Below are 26,755 nucleotides of genomic sequence, written 5' to 3'. Positions count from 1 at the left end.
GCATGTAACTCTCCTGCTACAGCAGTTTCACTGGTTACCAGTCAGTTCAAAGTGCTTGTTATGACCCATAAAGCATTATCCTGCTTAGGTCCACACTATCTGATGGACAATATCCTCCCACATAACCATTCTTGGATCTTAAGATCTTCCAGGAAGGAGTTCCTCTGGGTCCCATCACCTTTATACGTACATATGACAGGGATCCAAAAGGGCCTTATCAGTGGCTGCACCCAGGTTATGGAATGTTCTCTTTCATGAGATTGTGTTAGTCCCTTCTTCCCTCTCCTTTAAGACATACAGTGGTGCCTCGCTTAGCAATGTTAATCGGTGCAGCAAAAATCGCCACTAACCGAAAACATCGCTAAGCGATTTTTAAAAGCCCATAGGAATGCATTGAAACCCCTTCAATGTGTTCCTGTGGGCAAAAAACTCACCTTTAAGCGAAAATCCTTCATACGGTGGCCATTTTCGCTGCCCAGTATGCGAGGAATCCGTCCCAAAACACAGCGGGCGGCCATGTTTTTTACCCGGCGGCCATTTTGGAACCACCGATCAGCTGTTGGGAAAACATCGCTATGCAAAAATCGGTAAGCGAAACAGCTTACCGATCATCGCAAAGCGATTTTTCCCATTTAAAACATCGCAATGTGTTCGCTTTTGCAATCGCAAAAACCTAATCGCTATGCGATTTCATCATTAACCGGGGTGCTCGTTAAGCGAGGCACCAGTGTACAGTAATTGAAAACAATTTTTCTCAGGCAGGCTTTTAATATTTTATTTTAATATAGCTAGATTCCCTGTGTGTTTTTTAAAAAATGCTTTTACATGTTCAATCTGTTTTTAGATCATTCTATTAAAATGTTTTTGCTGAGGAGTTTGTTTTTGCTGGGATGGCCTAGAGCAGTTTATATTGAAGGCTCCTTTCCTTGCAAAAGCAATGAGCAAAGATCTCACTGGGCAAATGTTTGATTAAGATTTCTTGTTATGCACCATCAATTGACATTGATTTATGTCACCTTAATAGAGTTCTTCAAGATATGTCAGATATTTATTTATTTATTTATTTATTTATTTATTTATTTATTGGACTTATATACCGCCCCGTAGCGCTACAAGCACTCTCCGGGCGGTTTACAATTTTAATTATACAGGCTACACATTGCCCCCCCAGCAAGCTGGGTACTCATTTTACCGACCTCGGAAGGATGGAAGGCTGAGTCAACCTTGAGCCGGCTACCTGGGATTTGAACCCCAGGTCGTGAGCATAGTTTTAGCTGCAGTACAACGTTTTAACCACTGCGCCACGAGGCCATGATATTTAAGATATTAAGATATTTAAGAAGTAGTATTACCCTGTTTACCCTAAAATAAGACCTAACAGGAAAATAAGCCCTAGTATGATTTTTCAGGATGCTCATAAGCCCTACCCGCCCAATAAGCCCTAGTTAAGTGAAACCCCGCCCTCCACCATTGTGCAGCATTGTACAGCAACCAAAAGATGACATGACTGTAAAATATAACATCCCCTGAAGATAAGCCCTAATGCGGTTTTTTGGAGCAAAAATAAATATAAGACCCTGTCTTATTTTTGGGGAAACATGGTACCACTGACAAGCTAGGTGTCTGGTTGTGGAGGCTGGAAGTTCAATTTCCCACAGTTCCTTCTCAGAGAAAGGCAGAATTATTATGATGTACCAGTGCCACCTTCCAAAGCAAATCAAATCAAAGCATGCTGCTTATATACTGCTCCATAGTGCTTAAAGCACTCTCTGGGTGGTTTACAAGTTAATTATGCAGGATACACATTGCCCCCCACCCCAGTGAGCTGAGTATTCATTTTATTGACCTCGGAAGGATGGAAGGCTGAGTGAACCTTGAGCCAGTTATCTTGGATTGAGCCCTGGGTTGTGAGTTTTGGCTGCAGTACAGCAGTTTAACCGCTGCACCAAGAGGCTCTTCCAGTGAGCTTCTATGGCTGATTTAAACCCAGATCTCCTGGATCCCAGTCCATCACTCTATGCACTCTGCCACATTGCCTTCCTAATTATGTGCTATCATAATTATGGGTTTTCAGAGTTTCCCAGGCATAGAGTGCTCAGAAGTGGTTTATCTTTCCTTTCTTCTGGTGATTGCATGGGACACTGCAGCTTGCCCAAGGCTACATAGGTAGCTGTTTACCTGGGATGCACAATGGGGAATCAAACACCCAACCTCTGGCTTTCTGATCTCTGGTTTCCTGAGCTATCTAGTCAGCTGCAATGGCCACCTGCAATTTCTGCTCAGAAATTATTTCCACAGAAAGAACCAAGAGTGTGAATGAACTCTTGGTAAATGTACAGAATCTCAGACTAAATAATTTAATCCTCATTCACATGAAGGTGTTTGGTGGTGGTGATGGTTGTTTTCAATAGCATTAATTGAGAGCTGGGATATTTATTTGTTTCCAAATTTTGAGTTATTCTGGAAATCACATATGACATGTCACATATTTTCTGAGCTCACAGAGAATTCCAGTTTTCCTCATCCTTTGCCCGCACCTGGACAGTGACAGTATGCCATTTCTGGTTTTGTTTTTTTTGTTTTGTTTTGTTTTGTTTTTTTTTGGACTCCTGGCTCATTGAAAAAGGGTTTATTGTCAGCTACAAAAAGTACTCCAGCTGAAAAACGCAAAAGATTTATTGAGATATTTGGGATCCCTGGGGTTACACATAGCCTTCCTCACATGTTGCCCAACTTTGCTCTGGCCAATGGGAAGAAAATTTATTTTTGTGATGTTGTTATTTTATTCCACAGATGGAAGATAAGTCCTTTGTGTTTGACAGTGCCAACTATGAACAGCCTTTACACATATTCTGAGGCTCCTTGTAAGAAACATACACCTTACCCTGAGAATTTGTCTGCTTGAAAGGTTTACAGGATATTTATGGATAAATAACGTGCACAGAAAATAACCCAAACATTTGAAAATGTGTATGGGTTAAATACACGTAGCTGATGTACATGCACAAACACATTTTAGTTACCTTAAATAAAATAAGGAAAACCCACAAGTCAATCAAGCTATTAGGAGGAAATGTGTTGAAATGCATGTAGCAGCACACCAGATGACACGCCCCCAGCATCCTCATATCTCCCAGTTTAATTTTTTGTGAAATTTTTTTTAAAGAAAAGGGCCCATGTCATGATTGGAAGACTCTGTGTGCCTGGCAGTTGACTTGATCAGATGGGAGAAGCTTCTAATTAAGAGAGTTGTCTAGCTGTCAATATTGTATCTGAAAGTCTCAAGGCCAGAGAAAGCTTCTTCCCATGGTACAGTACCTTAATTGCTAAGATCTGGCTTGTCTGAAGGTGGCGGGATGGATCTAGGGAGATGCATGAAACAAGTTACTTTTGCAAAAAGGTACGTACTAGAAGGTTCAGGGAAGAGAACAACATGATTGGTGGAAAAGGACTGAAACTAGAGAGAGGTTGATGGGATATAAGGAGGAGGTGAACTAAAGCTTTTGCCAAGGTAGCATTTGCCTAGCCACTGCTTGCTTAGCGTCGTCTCTCAGGAGAATGTAATCTTTGCCTGCTCCTCTATTGAATTCTGCACATGTACAAGAACTATATTACAGCTTTATGGCTTGTAAATACAGATGTAGGTAGCTAGCTTTATTATTTTCTGTGTGTCTTACTCTATTAAAAAAAATCCACTTGTGTGGTCCATCTGGAAGAACAAGGGGTTATTGGTACTGAAGAAGATGCCTGGCACTCAGAATTTTGTGTGCTTGTGGGTGTTTTGGCATTCCTACTTTGCAGGGTTGGTTTGTAATTACAAGCAAGAATCTTTTAGTGATATACAGTACTGATATACCCCCTGATCTGTAGAGGTTGCTCACCACAGGGTGAAAGTGTGCCACGAGGGGAGTTTTACTTAGAATGCTCCTTGCTATCATCCTCCAAAGTTCTCAATATCACCAGCAGCACGATTCCTCTGGCATAGCAATGATGGGAGAGATATTAGTGTATGGTGGGGGAAGGGAGGGGTAATAAAATATTGCTTTATCCCATATTTTGCAGTGTGAAGGCTCTGCTGGCTCGGAAGCCAAGAAAGATAAAGAATTCAATCCACTGTCAATAGTAACAAATAAGTATTTATATACAAACTGGTTTTTTAAATGTACTATTTTGATTTCTGAGGTAATTTTTGCTATCCCATACACACTTAAAAGCAGTCACATTGCTCTCACTTCTGTGTCCATAGGCATGGAATTTGGCTGTGAAATAGTGCCTGAATGGAGGGTGCTTTGGGAAAGGAGGGGCTGTATATGGAAAATGTTTTATGCATCTGCATTGAGCTTTGGGTTTCTGTGTAGTGAATAGTCATACACAAACCTTCTTGTATGCTGAGCTGGTGTGGCATAAAATATTTCGGTTTGCGCATAAATCAAAGCCATTTGCCCATCAGACACTTAGGCCAGGAGGGAGTCTGGTGTAATGAAATCTCCATGTTTTATGGCAATGCAATTTCTAAATTCAGGAATACATCACGGACATCATTTCATCCAACCCTGTACATAATCTTTCACAAACCTCCTCAGATAAACACTGCAAATATATTGATAACGAGGAGGGTTGAACAGGGCCCAGAGTGAATAACTCTTCATTAAGAAGAGCAGAGAATTGGAAAGTATCAATTTGGTGCCAAATGGTACCCTGGGGTGAATAATTATGGGCAAGCTGTAAACTCCTGAAAAGCTACAAGGCACCACTATAATGAAACACATAGCTGAAAGTTTTCAGTATGAATATATATTGAGAGCTTTCTCTTTGAAATGCAGCTTTCCACCTTCTTGATGGTGTACTTTCCACAGAAGGCTTGTAAGTGCTACAAATTTGATTAACTATGTCAAATAAACTACTGCTATTGTTATAAAGTATATTGACTTTAATCCAGACAGTAGAAAAGTTATTTTTGAGGGGATACATTTCCCAGAATTCCCTAGCCAGCACTAAGATGGATTCCAGCAGCTTAGTTCCTTCCTAGCCCCTAACAAAAGGCATCCGACTAAATGTTTGTGTTTTTGTGTGTTGGGAGTAGAGACATCTTGCGCTAGGCTGAAATTGTTTGAGCTACAGTTCCCAGAATACCTCAGCCAGATTTTGGGAGTTGTAGCTCAAAAAGTGTTTTGGAAACACAAAAAAGGCATTTTGATCGTGTGAGGATTGAGGAAAATGCTGGTCTGATATTATTGCCTGTGTTTATCTCACATAAAAAGAGTGCTCTGGATCCACCTGTGGGTGGCTTATAGACTTGGAGGAGGGGGCACCCCACTCAAAAATTCAAGGGTGCCCCATACCTCTGTTAAAAGTTGTCACTGACTTCATTCTTTCCACCATTCAGAGGAGGGCAACAACATTAATACAATTGAAAATAGCAAATAAATTAGGTATTGACAGGAGGGAAGGCCTGCCTAAAGAGCCAGATTTTGATTTGGCTCCTAGAACTCTTGGGGTTCCCTATCCCCACAAAATTTTTTTAACAAGATATCTATTTGGGGCACTTGAGGGCACAAGCGGCTTTTTCAGTTTAAAAAAATCACCCATTTTGTAGAAGATTCACAGGTGTAGGTGTGACTCATTCCAGGTCCAGCAAGGGGTCAAGTATGTTCCTTGGACCTTTGGAGATTGCTTGTCCTGAGGTAAAACAATTATTTGGAAAAGTCTAAACATACTTATCTTTATTTGGTACCTTTATATAGTACCTCCAAAAATATATATCAATGTACCTCTTAGATACTATTGCTTCAATCCTGTGTTAATATCAGAAACCTTGGGCTCATTTACAGAAGGGTTTCAAAAGTCTGGGGCACTCTCATATTTATGGGGAGTCCTGAGCAATCCTATGCTTATTTCTGGGTGGCAATTGGACCATGTTCCATGTCAAGATGTATAGAATAGTGCTCTAAATGTATCAGTTAATTTTATTTGCTTGCAGGTCATTGGACCTGTTAAAGAATTTAGCTGTAAAAACACCTGCTCACTCAGGATACAGTGTGCATTAGTGGGGGGAGGGGTGACTTTGCAAACTCTGAGTTAACCTTAATAAAAAGAGCCAGAATCAAATTCCCCCATATGCCCCATCAACTTACAGCTGCTCAAATATTTCCTGGCATATGTCTATGCTAGCTTTGGAATCCCTATTTGTACACTTCCTGAGAGTGCTGCCAAAGTGACATTAGCAATCATATTTACAAACCGTTTGGCTTCTGAAAACTTGTAATGTTAGCCAATGTGCTGTATATCAAAGTCACAAATGTTCAAGACGTCATTTATAAGTGCCATAAACTGTAGCTCTGGTATGTCAGAACTTTGGAGCCACACAGAAGGTTAGGGGATTGAGGAGGGGTTGTAACACATGAAAAACGAATATGTAGGCAAGGGCACATGATGCTGTTTGATGAACTGAAATGAGCCAGGCTGCTAGGCTGGGCTCAAACCAGATGGCTGTTAGCCTGTCATTAGAAACAGAGCTCTTGTTAAGAAGTAAAAGAAGTCTGTTTGATCCAGCACAAGATTTTCTCATCCTGCATGTTGCAAATACTGTATGCATCTTTTTGTTTTTTGATTGGCTTTCATGTGGTGAACATAGGCTTCATTTGCAAGTCTGACTGGCGAGGTGTGGAGCTTTGAAGGATTTGTATGTCTGAAGGATAAAATTGGTGTTGGTGTTTTTCGGGCATTTCTCAGGGCTCCATTATGTTGCCCTATTCAGCTTTTGATAGGAGGATGGTAATGTTTAAATAAATAAAAGCAGAAAACCAGAATAGCTATATAAATAGCTATTCCTTGCCTTCTCACCACTGCCATTGCCACTACAACATATGGGCTGGTGGGAAATAAGCCAAAACAAAATTATGTGATAGAAACCACAGGTGACTGGAGCTCATTGTGGCTGGTGGAGCAGAAGTCACAGCAAAATGACTGATGGACCCAGAGTTGTTGGCGAATTCAGTGAGCTGCAAATTATGCTGACAGGCCACTACATAGCTCCCTACTCCTGGGCCGCCAGCTGATATCCACTGATATTTATTCCAATGGATATTTATATCCACTGGTATAAATATCTTTGCCTATAAGTGTCCATATTGTGTTTTAGTCTGGTGGATAGTTTTCAGAAAAAGAACGCTTGGGTAAGCAGTCTGTTAATGTGGTTGGTGTGTCATCCGAATGAGAGCAGGCAGTGTCAGGTTGGGATTTTGATTCAAGAGAACAAAAGACCTCCGCTGAAATGAAGGCATCATTGTGAGGTTCCTGTAAGCCCACTCCCTCATGGGACGTCTCCTTCTTTCTTACATCAGTAGTCAGGGACTCATATTTCATATCAACAGATTTATTCATATTAACAAACACAATATTTCTTTCAGTTTTTAACATAGTTGAACTTAAATTTGTCTGTCCTGATGTTAAAAGTCCAGTTCTTAACCTCATCCAAACCTGAAACATTCTCTTGTATTGAACTAACAACTGGCATTAACAAGTCCTCCATAAGAAAGGAAGAGGACACATTCAAATTTCAAAATGAAATCATTTGTGGAAAATCCATTCCACGTTGGGCTCCCATACTCTTTTGTCTGGGTCTCTCTGGATTCTGGGAGGTAACTGGGTCTTCCCAGGCTGTTCCCAAGGAAATTCAGGCATCTTCAGTTCTCCCAGTTACTGGTTTCTTGGGAAAACAATTCTCTTTCTTCTTATGAGACTCTCACTCAGCAGTTTCTCCGCAGTACCAAACCAGTAGGCATCCTTCAGTCTCGAGAGACTATAGTAACATGCTCTGAATGTTTTTAAAAACCATTTGAAAACATGGTTTTTTAGGCAGGCTTTCCCTCCAGTTAAACAGACTGTCTTTCACTTTTTCTTTACTCTTTCCATCTTGGCAAGGCTTTTTTATAATTGTTAAAATTTTGATATTTTAATGCTTTAAGATGTTGTTTGTTATGTTTTATGTATGTAATCCGCCTCGAGTAGACCTGGTCTAGAGGGGCGGGGTATAAATCTAATTAAAGTAAAGTAAAGTAGAGGTCTTGGAATAGCACCTAGTGTGGCTGAGAAGGCCAATTCGAGAGTGACAACCCCTTCCACACTGAAGACAAATACAATCTGTCCCCTGCCTAGCTCCCTGATTTTGCTGGTTTCAGGACTGCCTCTTTGCCTCAGCCTGCTGAACAAGTGTCTATTTAAATTGGAGGCTGTTCATGATTTTGTCTCAACAATCCCTGACACTCTTTAGATGTCAAGCTGGATAGACGCATTGGCAAAGCAGCTACCAAGAGCCAGGTCTATAGAGCCTGTGTCCTGAGTACACTCCTGTACTGCAGTGAGTCCTGGACCCTTTGTGCACGGCAGGAGAGGAGGTTGAACACGTTCCATATGCATTGTCTCCGATGCATTTTTGGTATCACCTGGCAAGACAAAGTTCCAAATAGAGTAGTCCTAAAACGAGGTGGAATTTTTAGCGTGTATACATTACTGAAACAGTGATGTATAAGTTGGCTTGGGCATGTTGTGAGAATGGCTGATGGCTGGATTCCAAAAGATCTCCTGTATGGAGAATTAGTGCAGGGAAAGCGCCCCAGAGGGAGACCACAACTGTGATACAAGTGGGATCTGAAGGCCTTAGGAATGGACCTCAACAGATGGGAAACTTTGATATCTGAGTGTTTAGCCTGGAGGCAGGTGGAGCAGCATGGCCTCTCCCAATTTGAAGAGACACTTGTTCAGTGTGGAAGGGATTGTCACTCTCCAATTGGCCTTCTCAGCCACACTAGATGCTGTTTCAAGACATGTTATAATAGTCTACCGAGACTGAAGAATCCCTACAGGACTACTACTACCCAGCATCCTTCCATAGCAGCAGCTGCCCCCCCCCTTTGTTGTCCTCCTCCTTTCCTGCCAAAACGACTTTCTCCTCTGATGGTTTGTTTCCCTGGGTTTTCTACTTCTGTATTCAAATGCAAATTCCCCACCATTCTGTTCATTAACTCCTTCATTTCAGGTGCAGTTATGTCAGGTATTTGTGGAGTAGTTGATGGCACACCTCCTGTTTCTACTTCTGCCTCACAATCATGAAATTACATTATGTTAGTAACTTAACAAGTAATAACAAGTCCTCTTGAGGTGTAACTATGAAGTAGCATCACTAAATGATGGGAGAGGGATACCACGCAGCTGAAGTGCTGGTATGTGCAATGCTGTGTCCTCATGCTTCAGTGTGAGTGTTGACATGTTGACTTTTGGTTACTTTTAAACAAATTAAAGGAACCATTTTAGTTACCTGTAAGACACTGAAAATGAAACAATTACTTTTAAATGCAGTTGTAGAAGGTGTAGCCGTGTTAGTCTGATGAAGTGGACTTGTCTACGAAAGCTCACATTAAAAATATAAAAGTTAGTCTTTAAGGTGCCATTTTACCTTTTTAAAAAACTTTTACTTTTTATTTTGTTTTCACCTGTAATGCTTACTTTTAAATGTAGTTTTAATAATAATGAATTACTATTGGGGACCTGGAACTATAAATGTAACTAATTACACATACAAGTAATTTTGCAGATTCTTCTGGCAATAGGGCAAAAAAGAAGTGGATGTATGTATACTGCATTGTTTAAAATCTATTTCATTCTGTATTTTTCTTTAGAACAGGTTCAATCTCTCTCCAAACTTAAGAGGCAAAATTAGCATTTCAACTGCTTCATCACAATGCCCATCATTCCCCAATGGCAGCAAGATAATTTTTTAATCTTTACAAAGTTGTTATGTATAGAATTATCCCCCCCCTCCCCTCACTTTCTCCAGTGACTTTATGTTCACTCTAACAGGAGATCTGGCTGCCACTTTCAAAGCACAAGATTTCAGTCCTTTGTAGAGCATAATATAAAAGGGTTAACATGGAAGAATAAAAATGAACAATGACAGAAAGAAATAAAACCTCACCTAAATGCCCAACTGTCTTTCCCATTCTGTGTCTCAGCCCAAATTCACTCTGAACAACTATTTCTCTGCTGCTCTGGCTAGCTGAACAGAGTAACAGTCCAAACACAGGAGAAAGAGATGGTTAACCATCAGGACCCCCAAAACTCTGCAAAAATCATAGTTCAGCTTTATCCCCAGTGGAAGAGGCCAGCTAAATATTCAAAATATGGTTAATAGTAATTGAGAGCTAAGCATGCTGTACAAATTTAACACAAGTCTCAGCACAACTACAGATTAGCACTTAATTTTATCTCATGCTCAGCTATGTGCAGAATTCTAATAGTAGGGAACTGGTTACGAAAAGCCAGAGGGAAAAATGTTAGGCTGTAAAGAGGTCTGTCAAGAGTGCAACAATTATTATGACTGAGTTCTCTTGGCTTATGGTCTGACCAAATATCAAGTTGTACTGTTGAATATTTTATGCTATTTTCTAACACAACTGCTCTCTTCCAAGAAGTCTTGACAAAAACAATTAATGTCACCTATTTTACATGAGCATCCTATCTTTATTTCGTTTTCCCCCTCTCTGGCAGGAAAAACATTCATACTTTCATTGTATGGAATGAGAAAGGAATATGTATTCTCACATAAGGAGGCTCCTAGAGCTGCTTTAAAATTTCCCAGAATGTTTGCCAGCAGGACATGGATCTGTATGTCCAATATCCAGATGGAAGAAATGTATGCATTTAATATGAGAACAAAACAGATGCACAGGATATTGGGAGAAAACGCTCCACTTTTAACATGAAAAAATAATTCAGAATATAATATTTGGCTTGGAACAGATAGCTTTTACTTCAATAATGCATCACGCAATCACAGATACTGGTATGATCTTTCGCTTTATTTTCGTTGCAAGAGATGGAGATACCAAGTCTTGGAATGAACAATGTGATTCAGAGGGCAGATGTACTCACACCAACTCTTGATTAATTTTGGAAAGGACTTTGAGCTGTCAGCACTTCTCATGACCTCCTTCATGGGCCCTTTGGTGGTTTGTAAGGGAATAATTCCTTAAACATCTGGATCATAAAGACATTGAGAAATTGCGAATAGGGCCAAGGGCCAGACTGATTAACTTGCAGAATAAATGGTTAGGTTGGCAAAACATGGGGAAGAAAAATAATTGTGAATGATAACATATGACAAATGAAACAGAAGCCCTATATTGTATTAATTAATGTCATCCATCCAAATATCTACTACAATGATGAAGCAGGGTGTAGTTTATAAAGCAGGGTCTTAAGTGAGACATATTTTTCCAGAATCTGAGATTTTCTAGAATCTGAGATCTTTTAAACAGCTCCATCCCCTTCTCAATCCTTTCCTGCTCCACCTCTATGACATTACAAGAGCCCACTCCATGGTATCACAAGAACCTGACTACAATCTCAGGTTTGCACTCTGAACATGAATGCTGCTGACTTGGCAAGTCTATGCTAGAGATCATGTTCTATCTCTGAGCTGTGGATCCTTCCCCTAGGAACATTGGACATATATTAAGCGTGCAGTTACACACCGTAATACACCTTTTTTTGGTTGGATTTAGCATGCTTATAATTGATCAACCCCCCCCCCCAAGTACACAACACACAGCTAAGCACACTTTTTTTTGGCTGAAAAACAAATTATTTTAAACAGCCATGAGGGGGTTATTTATTTTAACTCAATAGTGAATCCAATTTATTTTCTTATTTTGAATTGTTTTGGCTTGTGTGAATGTCTGTGTGGGACTAGTGAGGGCCTGATCTGTCAGGCTGGTTCCTCTGCATGTGGGTGCCCCACATTAGACACCTGTGACATGGACAACTCACAGCTTGCCAATTGATTGGGCAGTAGGCAACACAGCTGCAGGGAGCACCTTGGTTGAATTGGGTGTGGTGATAGCAGGGGTGCTACATAAGGACCCCTTAAGTAGGACAAGAAGGACCTGTAGGCAGATACCATCAACTGTGTGCTAATCAGAAGAGGTGGTGCCACGTGAGACCCCCCACCAAGGAAGTCTGCAGATGCAATCCCTAGAGTGATGAATGAGTGGACATGTTCTTTCCCCCTGAGGACACAGCCCAGGTATGTCAAGACCAGGCAAAGTGCCACAAGGACAAAGTCAATGTCAGCCCCAGGAATGGGCCTGGGGCTGTTTGAGACAGCCTGGAGACCAGCCATCCAGAGCTGCATATTTGTTTACACCAAACCACATCTAGCCAAGGGCAAACTAGTCCACTTCACCTTTGACTAGGATGAAGCGGTGGGCACCTACAAGACCAGAAGTGCACATCCAGGGTCTCCAAGCTTTGCAGGTGCTGCTGCCCAAGCCTCCTACCTTCAAAAACAAGTAACTAGTTTGGCGGCGGACGAAATTGGCAATTATAGGCCCGTCGCCAATGTTTCTTTCTTAAGCAAGGTAGTCGAGAGGGTGGTGGCTGATCAGCTTCAGGCGTTCCTGGATGAAACAGATGCCCTGGATCCATTCCAGTCGGGCTTCAGGCCGCGCCACGGAACAGAAACGGCATTGGTCGCCCTGTGTGATGACCTATTGAGGGAGGCCGACAGGGGCAAAATGTCTCTGCTGGTCCTCCTCGATATCTCAGCGGCCTTTGATACCATTGACCACGGTATCCTCCTGGGGAGGCTCACCGAGTTGGGAATAGGTGACCAGGCTTTCGCCTGGCTGCGTTCCTTCTTGGAGGACCGCCCCCAGAGAGTACAGCTTGGGGAGAATGTCTCGACCCCGTGGAGCCTCAATTGTGGGGTCCCACAGGGGTCGATCATCTCCCCAATGCTGTTTAACATCTATATGAGGCCGCTGGGGCGGGTCATCAGGGGGTGTGGAGCGATGTGCCATCAATATGCGGATGACAGGCAGCTCTACATCTCCTTTTTTCCAACTGCAGGAGATGCCGTTCTGTCCCTTCAGCGTTGCCTGGAGACTGTACGGGAATGGATGCAGGAGAACGGGCTGAGGCTGAACCCGGACAAGACGGAGGTACTGAGGGTGGGCGCTCCCACAGTTGGGGACTTGGGAAACTCCCTCACTTTTGGGGGTGTGACTCTGCCCGCCAGGGATGGGGTCCGCAGCTTGGGGATCCATCTGGACCCGGCGCTCACTATGGAATCTCAGGTGGCGTCTGTGGTCCGTACCGCTTTTTTCCATCTTAGGCGGATAGCCCAGCTGCGACCCTACCTTGATGTGGGGGCGCTTACTACCTTGGTGCATGCGCTCGTAATCTCAAGATTAGACCACTGTAATGTGCTCTACGTGGGGCTACCTTTGAGGTTGCTGCGGAAACTACAGGTGGTGCAGAATGCTGCGGCCAGATTACTTAGTGGAGTGAGAAGATTCCAACATATCTCGCCCACTCTGGCCGCACTGCATTGGCTGCCCATCCGATTCCGCATCGACTTCAAAGTGTTGATGCTTACCTATAAAGCCCTAAACGGTTTAGGACCTCGATACTTGGTGGAACGCCTTCTCCCACCAAGATCTACCCGTGTCACTCGTGTGAGCCAGGAGGTGAGGCTGAGGAGCCTAACGCCGAGAGAGGCCCGGAAGGAGAAGACCAGAAATCGGGCCTTCTCGGCGGTGGCTCCTCGTCTCTGGAACAACTTACCTCCTGAGATTCGCGCGGCTCCCTCGCTGGACATTTTTAAGAAACAACTAAAAACATTGATGTATAGGCAGGCTTTCCCAACAGAAAACTCCTGACGATTTTTCCTTTCTTATATCTTTCTTTGATTTCTATCTTAGTCTAGGTGCAATGTTTTAAAATTATATTGTTTCTTTTATTGTAAGCCGCCTAGAGTGGGCTAATATGTCCAGATAGGCGGGATAGAAATAAAATAAATAAATAAATAAATAAACTGTCTCCACATATTATTGTTGTGGCACTCCTTGTCTTGTCTACTTGCATGGGGTAGTCAAGTTGGTGGAGGACAGAGTCTTCTTTCCTCCATCTTAAGGACAACTCTGAAGATTCTAAGGACAAACACTTGTGGGAAGTTGGAATCCTGGCAATGCAGAGTTTGGCAAGGCTCTGTTGGCCAAGCTTATTTTCAGAGTTTGAGTTAAATAAAGGTTTACAATTGGAGTAACCTGTTGAGCGGGTGATGGTAAGACCACTGCAGAGAGTGAGGCGAGTGGTGTATTTATTTACAGCAACAAAGAGAAGTTCTCTTTATAGGCAAGGGAGGAAGTTTACTTCTTCCCAGTTGACTTACCTTTCTTTCTGCTTGAGCTCATAAAACAAATATAGCCCTTAATGCTGCCGTCACTATGGCTGTGGGTGACCATGTGGACACACACACCCCAGAACAAAAACTACATGATGTTAACTTGATTTATAAAACCCTGATCCAGCCTCTGATTTATTTCAATTGTGTAACCGTGTCCTGAGTCAGACCATTGGTCCATTAAGTTTAGTATTGTCAAATCTCTCTAGGGCTTCAGGCAGGATTCTTCTCACACCCTATTTGGAGATAATGGGGATTGAATCAGGGACGAGCAGGAAAAGGATGTGACCCACCATTGCTCTATACCCACTTTCCAAAGTTAGGAACCCATGGTGTGTATAGTTTTCTTAAAACAGGAATCAGAGAATCAGAAAATTTGGAGCTGGAAGGGACTCCAAGGATTATCAAGTCTTCCAATACACAAAACCAACAGCTTGAGTATTCCTGATAGATGGCCATCCAGTCTCTGCTTAAAAATCTCCAGTGAAGTAGAGCCCCCCACCCTCCAAGGCAGTCAATTCCATTGTCAAATGGCTCTCACTGCTAGGAAGTTTTTCCTAATGTTTAGTCAAAATCTCCTTTCTTTTCACTGATCCTGAACACTGATTACACAATGGAAAATACATTTTGATCTGCTATGATTTGCAATTTATCATATCAGGTTTCCATGGTGAGATTGCTGTATCCATCCACACAACAGTTTTCAGGAGTCAGCAGGGTGGAGGCAGAGAGCTCAGGTTGCCTGGAGGTCCAAAAGCAGAAGCTGGCTTAAGGTGTCAAAAAAGGGCTACTTGGCAATTTTCACTTCTCTCTCTCTCTTTTTAAAATTTCGTTCTCCCACATGTACTAGCAATATTGTGTTTCAGTACTGAGTTGAAACAATTTTTTTTAAAAAAAGGCACTGCTTAGAAACAAGGGGTACTCGGACAAGGGAAACTGACACTCCTGTGAGTGCCCCTTTGCAAAGGATTAGGCAATCAAATTGGGCAGAAGTAGGATAAAAGTGATGTCAACCTGATCAAAACAAAATTAAACCACTCCTGCTGGCTATTACTTCCATTACTCCAAGTCTTAAACTCATGAGCTGCTAAACAAATAAAAGCAAGCGAGCGAGCAAGCAAGCAAACAAACAAATGCCCACACCATCTTCCACATGACCACTCTTCAGGTCCTTGAAGATGACTATCAGCTTGTCATCCAACCTCCTTTTCTCCAGGTTAATCAGGCCAAGTTTCCCCAACCTTTCCTCACTGGGCGTGGCTTCCAGGTTCTCAGTATCCCTCTTTAACTGTGGTGCCCAGAACTGGAACCATCTCTCAAGTGACTTCTATCTGCCGCTTATATACAAAACTGAATAATTAATCCAAAATCAGTGGACAAGTTTCACACCATTCCAAACTTGTACTGAATTTCAAAAATTGTGAATATGATAATTTGGAAGTCAGGGAAAGTAAGATGTTGGTCAGCAATGTAAATTACTCTATATTATTAATACTGTATTAATTTTTAGAGTATCTATTTCAATTGTATTTTAATTTATATTCGCGAAGGCGAATTTTAATTGTTTTATCTTTTTATTGTATTTTAATTGTTGTAAGCCATCCAGAGACCTTTGGGTAAAGTGGGTGGCATATAAGTTAAATAAATAAATAAATAAATAAATAAATAAATAAATAAATAAATAAATAAATAAATAAATAAATAAATAAATAAAACAGCAACACCCTTCTCATATAGCAGACCCCAAATTTTTAAGCAACGTGGACTAAAGTTGTTTCTGGGGCCCTGAAGCTTAAGCGTTATTAGAGTCATAGGAGATCTGCTCCTGCCTATAGTCAATCAAGAAATGCACAAAATACCTGATTCAGTTCATTTTTACAAACTCATCAAAAGAAAACACACATCTCTAGCTTCCACCTTGTCCATCTGTCAGAAGAAACACATCATTTTGACCCATCCCTCTGACATCACCAGACCTTCTTGTCAGCCTCTGTTTTTGTTCCTAAAATCTCACCGAATGGCATTCTACTGACCTCACAATTCTAGAAAGATTAAAGCAAGGACTAGGAGCTTCCTAAATTGTGCAACGCTGGCAGTAAATTATGAGTATGTGTTTTTGGAGAAAAATGTCACTGGAGTACAGGATCAAAGACCTCCACCCATAACAGTACCATTTTTTATCGCAATTGGAGACCCTGGGACTACTTTTCAAATAAAAACCAAAACATCAAATTTTGTCAATCATTAATTTTACGCATTTCAGCCATTCAAGATGGGCTCCATTTTAGGCTGCTCGCATTGCAGGCAACCCATCTGTCACTCTACAAAATGTTAAACATTTCCACATGTCCTCTGTTCAGTGAAGGGTATCTATCTGGAGAGGCATGAAGCATGGGGTTGCCCTTTGTAATGCTTCCTCTCACAGGAAGTGGGGTGCATTCTGTCAGCCAATCAGCAATTTGGTAGAGCGACGGAGTTGCTGGTCAGTTTCTCTGTCCATGATTATGTTGCGAAGTTAATCTTTCCTCTCCTTCCATCTCCACCCCAAAGAGGGACCCTCCCTTTGGGGTTGGTTTTCATGACATTCTAGTTCTTTCCAGCCTTGTGATTCTTTCTTTTTGAAGGAGTCCAAAAAGCCTATGAGTCTGTGTTTACTTGTAGCATCATTTAGTGTAGATGAGGCAGTACATCTTCTCTTCTTATGAGAGTAATTCCAAGAAATCTCACGGTAGAGATGACAGAGATAGGGCTCAGGCTGAAGTGTTTAAATAAAGTTCTCTGAGATTAATCGAACTTCAGAACTAAATCCTATTCCAACTACACATCGTTCCAATTTAACAGAGAGGAACCACAGAGAGTGAAGGGGTGGTGGTGAGGAGAGAGTGGGTGGGTTTAATTTGGCCAAGAAGAGTGTATTTCGTATAATGCCGGGATCATTTAATTTCTTCTGTCCAAACACCACTTCAATGAGGTTCATTTTACTCCCACAAGTTATTCTATCCTTGCGGTGGAGAAAGTCACCCCTCTCTGATGTGGAATTCGTAGGAAGCCAACTGCCAACATGGGTTTGCTGAAACGGAATATACGTTAGAGCAGTAAGCTTTCTGTAAACAGCTGGGCTCATGGATCTCTGATAGATTTTGGGTAATCCTAAAATGAGTCCAAAAAGTAAGAAAACTCAAAACCTCTATGATACATTGAGTTCCAGTCCCATATGTGCTCCATAAAGAAGCAGAAGTATTGCTTCTGATTGGGAATGTGACCTAAAAGAATATGACACGTGCAGCAGAAAACCATCCACATCAGAACATAAATAAAAGCCCTGCACATTTTAAAAAAAGTATAGTTATATTTAGCTAGTCCTTGAATTTTTGGACCATTTGGTAGCCAAAAAAAACCTTTGATCATGTATATTTATAGACAGCATGCTCTTCAATCATCTGTGTTTATTTATTGGCTTCATGTTCTGCTTTCTTTCCAAGGAACTCAGGATGCTTTTACAAGGCTTCCAAATTCCAAGGAGAGCTTCACAACAACCCTGTGATGTAGATCAGAATGAGACTGCTCCAGAGTCACCCAGAGAGGTCCTCATATAACAAAGGCTAGTAGCTAGGAGTGAGGCAAAAGTAGGCAAGGCGTGATCAACCATCTTCACCAAGTGTCAAAATGGATTTCTTATTTTCACGATTGTGAAAGTTTAAAACCATTCAGTTATAAGTCATTCTTGATTGACTTTGATTTGCGAACAAGTAATACCTTGTGATGCAGTGGTTAAACCGCAGTACTCCAGTCAAGACTTTACTCACAACCTGAGTTCAATACTGACAGCCTTAGGTCAGTAATTTGGGTACCCATCTTGCTGTGGGGTGGGGGCAATGTGTAGCCTGCATAATTCACTTGTAAACCACCCAGAGAGTGCTTTAAGCTCTGTGGGGCAGTATATAAGCAGCACACTTTGCTTTTTGCTTAAATCTGTCAGCAAAAGACAGCCAGATTAGTCCACATCAACAAGTGAGGAGCAAGTATTTTGTAAAGCTAACAGTTCCCAGTAGCTCATTGAACAGCAAACTACCCGGAAATACTTTGTATTAGAATGGGGGTGCCTTGCACTAATATACTCATTGTGGAAACATCTATTTCTCTTGAAGCTACAAGCTCAGAGTAACAGGGAAGTCTAAGGGGCTGGCAGATGATGCCACTGTCCCTGCTAATCAGAAGTTTGGGGTTTTGACCCTGAAGCTACAGCTCTACTGCATCACTAGATGTGGCCTCAAGGAAATTCACATTACCTCTAAGGGTTGTAGCTAGGACAGGGAAGCTGGGGCTTTCCCCCATGGCATCAACATTTAGAGGGTGCCAACATGGAAAGGTAAAACTGTGCTTGAATCTGCGCAAAATAAACAACAACACCTACTGGCTCTGTGCACTTCTCTTTTCTAGAAAACATAAGCTTTTGGGGTAGCACCACCTTCACCTTCTCCTTTTTCTTGGCGGTAGCTCATGCCCCATGCCTTTGGGCAAACTGCACGGGAGAAGATATATGCCTCCTGCGCCAGGTGCCAAAATTGGGGTGCCACAGTGGGGTGGAGATACTGTAGGTGGAATGAAATGTGGGGGGGGGGAATGGCTTTCAAAGTAGAAGCACAAGGGACAACAGGGTCATGTGCAAAGCTCACATGTGGCTTGTTACCTATGACATACGGTGAGCAGCAGCCATTTCTACTGTCCATCTTCTATAGCACTGGTTCTTAACCTTTGTTACTCAGTTGTTTTTGGACTGCAACTCCCAGAAGCCTTCACCATCAGCTCTGCTGGCTGGGGTTTCTGGGAGTTGCAGTTCAAAAACACCTGAGTAACAAAGGTTAAGAACCACTGTTCTATAGCAGTAGTGCCTTCTCAGCCTTGCTGGGATGTTGTTGGACTGCAACTCCCCAAAGCCTTCCCCATTAGCTGTGCAGGCCAGGATTTCTGAGAGTTGCAGTCCAAGAACACCTGGGTTATACAAGGTTGGGAACCGCTGCCTTATAGGAAAAGACTTCATTGGGACACTTTTTGTTACAAAGCATAGCATTCTAACAAGCTGGAGAATGATGGCCATTCTCCAACCCCAATGAGTACTAGCCCTTACAGCAATAGTTATTGGTGCTGGAAGTAGATACCTAGGCAGCCTTCATTCCTCACTCAGACCATAGTGAAGAGTATCAGTCAGAGGCTTGAAAGTCATCTTTTTTGAAATATGGCTCCCAGAATTATCCAGGCGACATGGCTTGTGGTCAAGTTTCTTAGGAGAATTCTGGGAATTGTAATCCCAAGCTCCTACTCTTTCCAACCTCTAAGTATAATGCCCATTTTGCTTATGGGTATCATGAGGCCAAAGCCAATCTTAGGAAGCCCCTCCCCCCCACCGCTGCCCTGAGTCAACTAATGTTGCATCATGTTCTTTCCTCAGGTAGCTGTTTTCATTCCTGGAGGAGCATTAAAGCTTACGAGACAGCTTGGTTGTTGGCCTCATTGGAAGCCACATTTTGGTCACAGGCCAAAATGAGGAGAGCTGAAGTGAAGGCACAAATGTTTTCATCTCCTTCTGGTTCTTGGCCGAGTAAAACATCCCCATAAACCCTGCAAAGCTCTGAAACAGGGACTGCTATTTTGAATATTTCTGGTTTTATGAAAGAGGGCCAAGATTCCATTGTCATTTATTTAAGAAATGCTTGGTAAATGCTTTTCCCACCCTGTTCCCCAAAATGATTTACAAAGTGTTTCTCACTCTAAGCGTTTCCAAAAAATAAAATAAAAAATACCTCTAGGATGTCAAAACTGACCTATTAATCTTGTGATTGCGATTCTCAAAGACACAGTGTATGTGGTGTGATTAGGAAATATTTGTGTGCTTTTCCCCTGAACAAAGCTGGGCATTTTGACACCTCTTTTCTCTCTTGTAAGAGCACAACTGAGCTATGTTCCTTTTACACAAGACAAATAGAATAAGTCAGTTACACTTGGCAGCAGCATATTTGTCTGGATTTTCTCAGCTAAAAAGGATAATTTCAGGGAAACACATATACGGCCCGAAATCCAGTAGTAAGTCATAACTAGAGTAGACCCACTGAATCAATGGAACTCACACAGGTGTTGACTTACCAAATCCATACTGATTCAATGAACCTACTCTAGTTGCAATTTACTATTGGATTTCAGCCATTGTATCATTGCAATACAGTGTATGGCCACATGGTAGGATAATCATTCCTGATGAATCTGTGGGAACCATGTGCATTCTGCTGAATATATCCTGTAGTTTACATATGTAGACTTCCAAATAATTAAAAAAAAACATTGAAAAACAGTTGTGTATGTATAGACTCTATGCCAACATTCAGCTGAACAGTCATAGGTTGAAAGCAGACATTTCATATAACATGATTTTTATCTGACTCCCCCACCTCTTCATCCTAATATCAGCTGTGAAGTAGGTGGCATTCTTGAGCCATGTGGTTAAAGGTCTGTCTGTGGTGAGCTACACAGAACAGATAATCTGTCACTGGAAGAAGGAATTCCTTAACTGCTGAGAGCATTTGATTGCCACAGCAGGAGTTTTTCTCTCCTCACATAGTTTGCAAATTACTCTGCTTTGCTTTGTAGTTGGTTTGCAGGGAGCTACGTGTGGGCTTCATTTGCAAATCTGACATTTGAGATATGAAAAGTCTGTCTAAAAATCATAGCTGTGGAACACTAACATGATATCAGTTCTGACAATGCATTATCTGCAACATATGGGGTGGTCTTGTGAATCGGCAGAGGTTCCAGATGTTTGACCACCTGAGGTAGATGCTTCTGTCCCCCATCATTACCACCCTCAATGGCAGTAATGACACCCAGTTATTGCTGCTGCCACTGCTTCTCCCCCTCAGTCTGAATGTGAGATGGATGGATGGATGGATGGAGGTCCACAAAGTAGCCCACAGTACTTCTAGGCCCAAGGAGGAGTCCCTTCTCGGACCCATACATTGTGGTTGGGGTGACCCAGGAGATTACCTTTGGTCTGTTGGCCTGACAACATGCCTGACTTGGGGGAGCCACAGGAGCCCAGACACTTGGTCGCCATTGGGGAGGGAGGCCTCCAAAGCATTGGTAACACAAGCCCACAAGGGTAGAGCAGCACCATAGTCGGAAATAGTCTTGACCAGATGATTAAAAAAAAAATCAAGGTCTGTAAACAATCTTTTTCTTTCCTGGATTAAGAAACAAATTTGGTTAATGTAGCATATCATGATTTCAGCCAGGCTGTTGATAAGGTATTTCATGATATCCTTAGTGCCAAGCAGGTAAAATATGTAGTATAGGATGGGTGACACTGAAATTAGTAGCAGTATATGTGAAAAGGATCTAGGAGACCAAAAGCTGTTTGACGACACTGACATCTATCTATCTATCTATCTATCTATCTATCTATCTATCTATCTATCTATCTATCTATCTATCTATCTATCTATCTATCTATCTATCTATCTATCTATCTATCTATCTATCTATCTATCTATCTATCTATCTATCTATCTATCTATCTGTCTGTCTGTCTGTCTGTCTGTCTGTCTGTCTGTCTGTCTGTCTGTCTAACATGTTAGTAGGGACTAACAAGTTAGCTTGTTTTATAGATCTATATTGCTTCCGCATCATTGCAGAACATGATAGTAGGGACTAATGTTAGCTCCGTCTTGTACATGTCAACTCCTCATATCATACAACTGTCATATAACATATTGGTCTTCTCTTCTCTGGAATAAATATCCACCCCCCCCCAACCATTTCTCATCATGTTGGGATTGGAAAATAATAGTATCACTTTGTTTTGTTGTGGCCAGATGTCCAGGTATGCGTGCCGCAATTTGAGAAGGATATGATGTCCAAAAGAAGGTAATCAAGATGGTAAAACATCTGGAAAACAAGTCCTGTGGTGAATGGTTGAAGGAGATATGCATGCTTACTCTATAGAAGAAAAGACTGAGAGTTAACCATCTTCTAATATTTGAAGCACTGTCATGTAGAAGAAACATGTAGATCTGTCATGTTTTCCATCTTTCCAGAGGATAGAACCTGAAGTAGGAAATTTGAGTACAAGAAATGAGAGTTTGACTAATAGAAAAACTTCCTAAGAGTATGAGCTGTTTTGACAAAGAACAGACTACTTTGGAAACAGATGGACTTTACTTAAATGGAGGTTTTCAAACAAATTTTGGATGGACATCAATTAAAGATCTTAACAGATCCTTATAGATTACCGGAGGGGGGGGGATGAAATTGATGACTCAGGGGTCTCTCCCAGTTCTATGATTCTATGGGTGAAATCCTGTTTCTTGGTGTAGTAAGTCACAACTAGGCTAGGCCCATAGAATCACTAGGTATTGGGTAGGTCAATGCCTCTGTAAGCCTCTTGATTCAATGGGCCTACTGCAATTGAAACTCACTAAGCAACAGGATTTCAGTCTAAGATGCTTGCTGCTCCTGGTGATCTGCCATCTGAGAGGAGTTCCTCACTTTGCCTAATGGGAGGGAAGGTCCTTTTGGGAAAGAGGATGGACTGATTTCAAACCTTTTGTCTGTCATGAATTGCATCAGTGGCCCAAGAACAATCATTTCTCCTTTCATCTTTTGCAGTATGGGGACAGTAACACTGACGTCTACCCCTTTACAGGGTTGTATGTCAGGGAAGGTAAAACAACGCATGTGAAATACCTCACATTATTATTTATTTATTATTTATTTAATTTATATGCCGCCCACACTACCCAAAGGTCTCTGGGCGGTCCATGTGCTAACTAGTACTGTTAAATGCTGGCAGAGGTAGTTTTCTCCAGCTTCACTGAGTACATGGATTGGGACGCTGCTAAGCACATTATTTTTCCACCTCATGTAGGCTCATGTTTTTCTACATGAGATAATTCTTGTGTATCAGAACTACAATCTTGGAAGTAGCCCTAAATCTAGAAGAAAAGAGAAGAAAACTATATTCAAAAGGACAAACATTTTAAATGAAAGCATAGGAATATTTGTATTTCCCATTCATTTTGAAATGAATTGCTTGGCTTCTTTGAATTGGTTTTGTGGCATTTCATGCTCCAGCTGATGTCTGATTCAGATCTTAGAGAAATTACCTTTTTTTGGGACTACAACTCCTATAATCAGTCCCCCATCTGGGCCGACTATGAATTATGATGAAAAAAAGTAACTTTCCCTAAGCTCTAGTAGCCTCATTGTAATGTAGTGCTTTCTCTCTCAATTTTGCTTGCAAGGATGTTAGTTTGTTTGCTTAAAATGTTACCACCACCCCCAATCCTGGCTAGTTACTTTAGCACGTGATGCAGAAAATCCCGTAAGCCCCATTCTCCATACCTGGCAGTTAAAACACAATAACCTCCAATGAAATAGCTAATCATCTGCTCTCCTTTCATGCCACCCAAATCGGCTGTCCCGAGGCAGCAGCATCACTGTTCAGGAGTACGGCCAGTTCTGGCTGGGTGCTCACATAACTGCCGTTGGCAAGAGTTTTCGGCTTTTAAAACCAGCAAGGGCTGGAAGTGTGAGCAAAATAATTTGATTTGCTTCTTGCTCAAAAGGGCTTCAATGCAAATTATTTTTATTGGAATGAAGACCCATTGATGTCAGTGGAATTTACTTCCCAGCTGAAATATGTTCTGGACAGCAGCCATAGGTTTCAAATGTCCTGTGTTCAGTCAGGCATGCAAGAATGAACTGATTTCAGCCAGAGAAAGGCGAGGCATAGGAAGCACCATTGCAGAGGTCACTCTTCATGGCTCTCAAGAGTGACCCATCACAGTGTAGCATTTGGAATTAACCAGACACAAATAAGAATGTGAGCTTTCTCTGCATGTTTGTCCTAAAGGGGACTGGATTTGGGGTTCGATCCCAGGTAGCCGGCTCAAGGTTGACTCAGCCTTCTATCCTTCCGAGGTCGGTAAAATGAGTACCCAGCACGCTGGGGAGGGGGCAATGTGTAGCCTGCATAATTAACTTGTAAACCTCCCAGAGAGTGCTTGAAGCACTATGGGGCGGTATATAAGCAGCACGCTTTGCTTTGCTTTGCTTTATTTGTGTGATACCTGGGTGATTATGGGATGTGGTCACCCCTGGGGTGGAGCAATATGCTTGTGGGTTCCTCACGTTGTTGGAGAGAATGCACACTTTGGAACAGGAGCAGCACAAATTCATGGATTCCGCTCTTGGAAATGCAGAACAATTACCTGAGTACACTTTCCTCCTTTGCCCAAGAATCATGTACACATTTCTTCAGAAGAAAATTTAAAAAGTTGTTTTTGATTAGAGGAATACACTCCTTACAGGAACGATGATAGAAGCCTTAGTTCTTGCTAAATAGAGGTGCATTACATTATGAAAATGAATTGAAATATGGATTGGGGTTTTTGAAGTTGGCTTAAACACATGGGGTGTTGGGGTTGGTGTGTGCATCCTTTTGGGAAAACTTTTTACCCATTTTAAACTGTATTGTATATCAGTTGAGGGGGCTACAAGGGCTTTAAAAATCATTGCATTTGAGACTTTGTCCTGCGCTCACCTGCCCTCACATTGGCTGCTGCTCACAGCCACTCATCACTACTGCTGTGGTGTTATTTTTAATATTTGTTTTTATTTATTTATTTCAATGCGGGATAGCGTTAGTTCAGTACTACAGATAGACATGGAGAGAGAGCCATGGGCGTGGCACCTGGTGTTGGCAAGAGGGAAGGAAAACTCCAGAATGGAAAAAAGAAATTGATAAGCCCAGCAGCTTCTCTCTGCTGGCCCTCTTTTCTGATTTTCTAAAAATAACCCCTCTAAGCTAATATTCCATGCTTGCCTTGTGGCACAAGCCAATCCTGTTCTAATTCTTAGTCTACATTTATTAAATGGCTTTACTGTACGGTATTCATTGTTATACATTTTCCAAGAAAACTGACAGCCTTACAGGAGTGTTTTATATTGTAAAAGTACTGTGCCTTTATTACTTGCCGCCACGCCGACATGGATGTGTGTATATTTTTGACATTCCTTAATGCTGTTGTGTAGTCTGTAGGAAGAGATAAAGGGGCCTTCTTGTAACTTTGAAAAGGTTATAAGGATTCCTGCCCCTTCCCCCAGCTTCGACTGCAAGCAGGAGGAATGAAAGGGGGTAGAGCAGAGGGGTTCTGACCCAGGTGAGCACAGATACCAAAAGGATTCAGAATGAAACATGTTCACAATTGACTTTAAATAAACAACCCCTCCTGGCTTTCTAAAAACAACCAAAAAATGCTTCCTGACCAAAAAAATAAATAAATCACACATTTAGCTGTATGTCATGCAAACGTATATTTTAAAATCGTTTTCAAGTGTGCTAAATGTGACCCAAGCCCAGGAGTATTTCAGTGTGTAACCATGGAGATGTCAGGAACCATGGCTAGCCCTTTTAATTTCTGGAAAACAAAAGCAAGATGTCTCCACCTTGAAGGGAGAAGAGAAAGTATGAGAGAGAAGGAAGTGACTTCAATAAAGTACATGGCTAATGCACTCAGATGGGCACATAGCTTTCAGGCACCTAGTGATGTAACCCAGAGCAACAGAGGGTGTTGAATTGCCCACTAGGGGGAGTAACATCACAGCATCCTCCCCAGCATATTTTGGCAACAGATGAAAGCTACGAAGAGTTCCGTACAGTAGATGTATTTGCACAGGATAAGCTCTTTGACCAGGTTCTCCCAGCTGGTGGCCAATCCATCATCTCAGCCATTCTCTCAATCCATCATCTCAGCCATGCAATCCTAGCAATCCCCAGACTGAGGAAGATTACTATACAGTGGACCCTCGGCTTACAGACGGCTCCACTAACAGACTTTTCGAGTTACAGACTTCTCTGGCCGCAAAATTTAGGTTCGACTTGCAGCCAGAGAATCGACCTACAGACCAGATTAAAAAAAACAAAATGGAACAAAAACGGCCGGTTACGGATAAATCGGTTCTCAATGCATTGTAGGTCAATGGAGCCTTGACCTACAGAGTTTTTGACCTGCAGACACCGTTACAATATGGATTAATTCCATAAGTCGAGGGTCCACTGTATAGATTTCACTCCTCTACTATTCAGCCATACCCCCAGGATTACAATGCTGGAATTCTCTCTCTCTCTCTCTCTCTCTCTCTCTCTCTCTCTCTCTCTCTCTCTCTCTCTCTCTGTGTGTGTGTGTGTGTGTGTGTGCTGTCTTCTAAATCTGAGAACTATGGCTTGCTTCTGTTTACCCAATAAGGTCACACCCAACTCAACTAGTATTCAGGAATCTTACATGTCATATTAATGGCTTAATATTCCTTCTTGAAAAACTATTCTACCCATGCAGAGAGGAAATGTTAAAGACACCTCAGGTTTCTTTGTGAGGTTTTGTCAAACAGTCTTTTCATTAGCCCCTGAGAGGTGCTTCCCTCTAGACTGGTTTATCCTGTTTCTCCTATCTTTATTTGAACATG

The 26,755-nt window shown here is 41.9% G+C and overlaps 1 long non-coding RNA gene across 1 annotated transcript in view; it reads left to right on the top strand.

Moving 5' to 3' along the window:
- Positions 1-1,051: 1,051 nt before the first annotated feature.
- LOC144586084 (uncharacterized) overlaps positions 1,052-26,755 on the top strand; it is a 31,923-nt gene continuing 6,219 nt past the window's right edge. The window contains exon 1 of the long non-coding RNA XR_013540808.1: positions 1,052-5,684. This is a non-coding gene — a long non-coding RNA (uncharacterized LOC144586084). The remainder of the gene's footprint in view (positions 5,685-26,755) is intronic.

This window comes from Pogona vitticeps, chromosome 1 (assembly GCF_051106095.1).
Source record: "Pogona vitticeps strain Pit_001003342236 chromosome 1, PviZW2.1, whole genome shotgun sequence".
NCBI classification, from domain to species: domain Eukaryota; kingdom Metazoa; phylum Chordata; class Lepidosauria; order Squamata; family Agamidae; genus Pogona; species Pogona vitticeps.
Note: the sequence above shows the minus strand (reverse complement) of the source record. Positions and strands in the feature narration are given on the sequence as shown.